Below are 5645 nucleotides of genomic sequence, written 5' to 3'. Positions count from 1 at the left end.
CCTCAATGGGATAGGTAAAATTCACTGTAGGGTTACATTGTATATGACAATACATTATTATATTTTTAGTGAGCAGGATTGGGGGGTACATGGCTTCAGGTTAAATATCTGAAGGGGTAAGGGGCTGAGAAAAGTTTGGGAACCACTGATCTAGATCAATAGCTGGACAACAAAATCCAAACAAATGTTATCACAAATGTTATATAGTTATTGTTTAAAAAAATAAAATAAAACACAAAGAAAAATATTTTCTAATTGAACTTCTAATCATTCCAGCATTACAGCTAAGCTTAAAAACACAAAAGAAGCTGCTGCAGTGACACATTTTGGATTTATCTTGACATGCTTTGAAGTGCAGAGGAAACTGAATCTGCATCATTGATTAAACATACATCACTGTTATCGTTCACAATGTTTGGCCACCGTTTCATCACAGTTGACTGAGAAAAAAAAATCAGGCAGTCTTGAAAGACATTAGGTAAATGGCCTCATTAAAGACACTTCATCTTCACCTGTTGACTTTGTTCTTGTGGTGCGCACCATTTGTCTTCCTGCACCTCCCCGAAGCTGGTCAGGTGTCAGACAGGCTAACAAATGACTTCAACTAATTGCTATTTCATTTACTATTGGCAGCCAGAGAGATGTGAGGGCTAGATAGAGCCCTGCTAAACATTTACTCTGTGACATTTAGTTATGTTACAAAGTGTTGATATGCACCTATTCATAGATGAGATCATCCATATTATAGTTTCATTCTTTATTAGGTTGTTTTTACATGATTCAGCCACTCAATCCATCCTCTTAAAAGAGGAGCGAGGAAATTTCCTCGTTCACTCTCATAATCTCAGGGATTATGTTCAGAAATTAAGTGTGATGGATGTTTTACTGATTGCTTTAAGCATTAGAAATAAGTAAAAAAATATATCTACAGTATAATCAGGGTTGGGGTTAATTCCATTTTTAAATTACAATTGCGTCTTCAACTATCCATGTTCAATTACAACTCAATTTCAATCACTTTGACCAACATTTTTTTCCAATTACAATTGAAATTACAATTATTATTTTCCCCTGAAAGTCAATTCATGTTACGTTCTCAATTACTAAAGTTAAATTACAATGAATCACAATTTCTGAGCCTTTAATAAATAACCCCATAAGACTCTTGTGTTAGCTTTCTGCTAGCATCACTTATGATAACGGCTCAGTTTGACCCATGTCTTAAATCACCTTTAAAATACACTAAATATTATTATCCATCATTTGTTTCTCATCTCCTGGTTACCTTGTTAGGCTTCCTAGTCAATTGAAATATTGATGTTAATATTTTTGGTGTGTGGGAGTCTGAACCTTTTTTTATGCCAGTATACCTCTAGATTTAAACTTTTTTTCTAAATGGTAAAATGATCCTCAAGAGAACTGACAGGTAAACTTGAAACAAACATATTTTATTCATCCATCCATTTTCTGATCCTTTGTCAGGGTCGCAGGCCAATTACATTTACAAAGCCTATTATATGAACTTGATTCCGATTACAGCAGCAACATATATTTTCCGTTTACGATTACAATTAGAATTACATCATAATTGCAATTAATTATCAATTACGTGATTAAAATTATAATTGACACCAACCCTGTCTAATAAAATCCTTAAAAATAAAGTATATCGTTCCAATCTACCAGTACATCTTCGTATTAACATATAGAAACATTACTGAGTGATGTGTATTGGTTTAGCAAATAGATGAAAAATCAAGTTCATAAAAAACATTAAATCTCATTGTTGGAATACATGAAACCACTGAAGCCCTGTGACGCTTGGTCTTATCATTGTATCAAGGGTGATTAGTAAAGGACGGACACACACACACACACACACACACGCACACACACACACACATACACATACACATACACACACACACACGCACACACACACACACATACACATTCACATACACATACACATACACATACACATACACACACACGCACACACAGAACAGATTCTTGTAGAATATGTTAAGTTGTAAAAGTTTTATAGAAAGGTAAATGGGAGCATTTAGACATTAGATATTAGACATGTACATGTGTATCACTGGCATTAATTTGAAGATGTCATTGACATTACCCATCTGATCATCTCCATTAATTTTAACTGTTTCAATTTCATGCTGTGTTAAGGTGCAATTGTTCTCGTTAATTGCAGGTGTGTGTGTGTGTGTGTGTGCGTGTGTGCGTGTGTGCGCAGGTGTGCGTGTGCGTGTGCGCGTGTGCGTGTGTGCGTATGTGTGTGTGTGTGCACATGAGGCATCATCACATTGTCATCATCATCAATCCATTACAGTCATCTCTAATAAGAGGTGGACCCACTGGGCTTTTGTTCATTATGCCAAATGATAGACGCTGGTTTAAGAAGTGTTTGAGTAGAATATTTGATTTGATTGTGTAATGCACTCATATTAGGCAAAGTGTTGGAGACTTTAAAGACACATTGGAATGTGTTTTTGCAAATACGACTGAAGGACACTTGGACAATAATAACAATATTAGTTTTTAATCTCAATTTAATATCTCTCCCTGCCCATGTTGCTCCCTTTCCAAGGACCATGATCAACCTTTTCATAACTGTGTAAGGGGACTGGTGATGTCACGGGTCATGGGGTCATTTGTGATGGACACGGTGACTTGTAGCAGGAATTCTCCCAAAACTTCTGAGAGCGTACGTTACAATTACCTAAATTATTCATACTCTGTTGACTGCAGATGACATAAGTGGACGTACCTGTAGGGAAGGAATTTCTTTAAAAAAAACAAAACCTAAAAATTGACAATATTTTAATATCTACGTACATGACAGGACACAGAACTTCCTCAGTGTATGTGTTTAGAAATAGAATAGAATACACCTGGATTGATCCCCAGAAGGGAAATTCACATTTGCAGAAACACAGTATAAGAACAACAAAAATAAATACTAACATAGGATTGGCCACCACAGGTTGGAAGAAGGACTTCAGCATTTAGACACTGAAGGATCTGAAACACTGCTTATCAAAGTTGGTTACAATCATGAGTGTGTGATGACATCACATCACATTGGGACTGTGTCGCTCTTTATGTAGCACGTGTTTTGTGGTCATACCAGCCTGTCATTGCTCGATCTCGGTAGATCTCAGAAGCTAAGCAGGTCTGGGCCTGGGTAGTAGTTGGATGGGAGACCACGGAGAATTCCAGGTGCCACAGTGGGGGACAGTAGCTACATACCAGTGGTATCTGTCACTGTGTCCTTGGGCAAGACCCTTCACCGACATGAATGTAGTGTGTGAGTGAGTGTTTGTGGTGGTCAGAGAGGCTGATGGCGCACTTTGCGCGTCCGTACTATTGTTGCTACAATAGTAGTTTACCACCACTAAGTGTAGAGAAAGTGTAAAGCGCTTTGAGTGTCCAAAAAAGCGCTATATAAAACTGATGTATTGTTATTTATGTTTTTGCATGTTAAGCAGTAAGTTGGGACCATCAGGGATGAAAGTAATAGATTACAAGTACTCACGTTACTGTAATTGAGTTGCTTTTATGGGTTCATGTACTTTTTTTGAGTATATTTCCAAATCAGTGATTTTACTTGTACTTAAGTACGTTTCAAAATAAGTAATTTGTTACATTTCTACACTCAAAAGTAACTGATTAAATTATTATTTTTTGTTTTAAAACAATCAACAGACATTGTGAAACTACAAAAAATAAAACGACCAGACAACAATCAAATGCATCACATCATAGCCGACCAATCAGATTAAACGTAATGCATGGTGCCAAAACAGCATTAAATGGAGGTTATTTTCTCAGTTTTAGAGTTCATAAATGCAGCTATATCTAGAGCCTGATATTTTTTTTTATTTTGAAGTGAATTTATTGAGGTTATTTTATTTAAATAACAATTGTACATTTAGACAAACCCTTTTTCACCTATTTTGTACAGATGCCTTTGTGGAAAATTAAAAGTAAGTTCCAATAGTGCAAGATGTCGTCTCTTCCTTTTTCAGTTCATGCATGTGATGTTTACTGTATGCAAGGGAAACGGTGTCACGGTCTGAGTTTACCTCCGTACTGTGATTCTCTTACAATTTCAGTACGTGACCGCTACGTACTGAGATGTACCCGTGCTGGATTAGCCATGCACAGAGATTGCTGTACTGATTTAAAAAATGCTTAAAACATCACATCAGTCGACCACCAATAAAAAATCAAACAATGATTAATGTTTGAAAAAAATGTATATTATAATGAATTACCCTTCACCATGAAGAAGATTCACCTGTCTATCCTTTCTTTAGTAATTAAGTAAGTACATTTTATTTATATAGTGCTTTTCACAGATAAAATCACAAAGTGCTGTACAGGCAAAGATGAAACTAAAACAACAGCAGCAACATCACAAAAGGATAATAAAACACAAGATGATTTAAAACAACAGTATTGGAACATCATAAAAAGATAATAAAAATGAAAAGCAATTTAACCAAAAGCTTTTCTGAAAAGCGCGGTCTTTAGATGCTTTTTAAAAGAGTCCACACAGACAAGCTCACGGAGGGACTGGTGTAGGCTATTCCAGAGTCTTGGTGCTACCGCCTGGAACGCCAGGTCACCCCGGGTTTTAAAATTAGTTTTTGGGATCATTAGGAGACCCTGGCCTGATGACCGAAGGGTGCGCCCTGAAGTGTAGGGGTACAACAAGTGAGTGATGTATTGAGGGACCTGACCATGCATCGCACGGAAAGTAAGTAAACTCAATACAAAAATTGACTGGAAGCCAATGAAAACCGGAAAGAATGTGGGCTGTTCTGGGAGCACCGGTCAAAAGTCTGGCAGCAGCATTTTGAACAATCTGAAATCTCTTTAGAGTTGACTCGTTAAAACAGGGAAAAACCGAATCAGTAATCAATCAGTGCCGAGATGAACGCGTGTATGATCATTTCGAGATCTGATTTGGACAACAAATTCCACACTTTGAAGATATTTCTCAGATGATAAAAACAGTTTTTAGTCAGTTGACGACAGTGTCCCTCCAAAGACAATGATTTATCAAAAACAACCCCAATGTTTCTGAGACTGTTTTTCACAGATGTTCCCAGAACACCAAGGGAGTTCTTGATCAAAGGGAACTTTTTGTGATGATCAGAGTTTCTGTTTTTCCAGAATTTATCTGCAGATAATTCAATGTCAATCAGTTTTTGATAGCAGATACACATTCCTGGAATTCAGATAAGAAGTGAAACTCAGAATCATTGAAAGAGCAATACAGCTGAATATCATCTGCATAGAAATGATAGGACACATTTTTAAAACCACGGATCAACCGACCAAGAGGCATCAGGTACAACAAAAAGAAAACAGGGAGAACCGAGCCCTGGGCTACTCCACATGACAGGTCCGACACATTAGACATTACATCGTTAAAAGCAACATTAAAAAGTTCTTCCATTTATATAAGAACTAAACCGCTGGAGAACAGCACCAGAAAATCCTATCTCGGTTTGAAGCCTATCAACCAGTATACTGTGATCTACAGTGTCAAAGGCAGCTGTCAGATTAAGTAAAACCAAAACTGAGTAGCGACCAGAGTCAGCGGCCATCATCAC

At 37.0% G+C, this 5645-nt stretch overlaps 1 pseudogene; it reads left to right on the top strand.

The window, feature by feature from the left end:
• Positions 1–3134: 3134 nt before the first annotated feature.
• On the top strand, positions 3135–3252 carry LOC114482063 (uncharacterized; annotated as a pseudogene).
• The last annotated feature ends 2393 nt before the right edge of the window (positions 3253–5645 follow it).

Source organism: Gouania willdenowi, chromosome 19, assembly GCF_900634775.1.
Source record: "Gouania willdenowi chromosome 19, fGouWil2.1, whole genome shotgun sequence".
NCBI classification, from domain to species: Eukaryota; Metazoa; Chordata; class Actinopteri; order Blenniiformes; family Gobiesocidae; genus Gouania; species Gouania willdenowi.
Note: the sequence above shows the minus strand (reverse complement) of the source record. Positions and strands in the feature narration are given on the sequence as shown.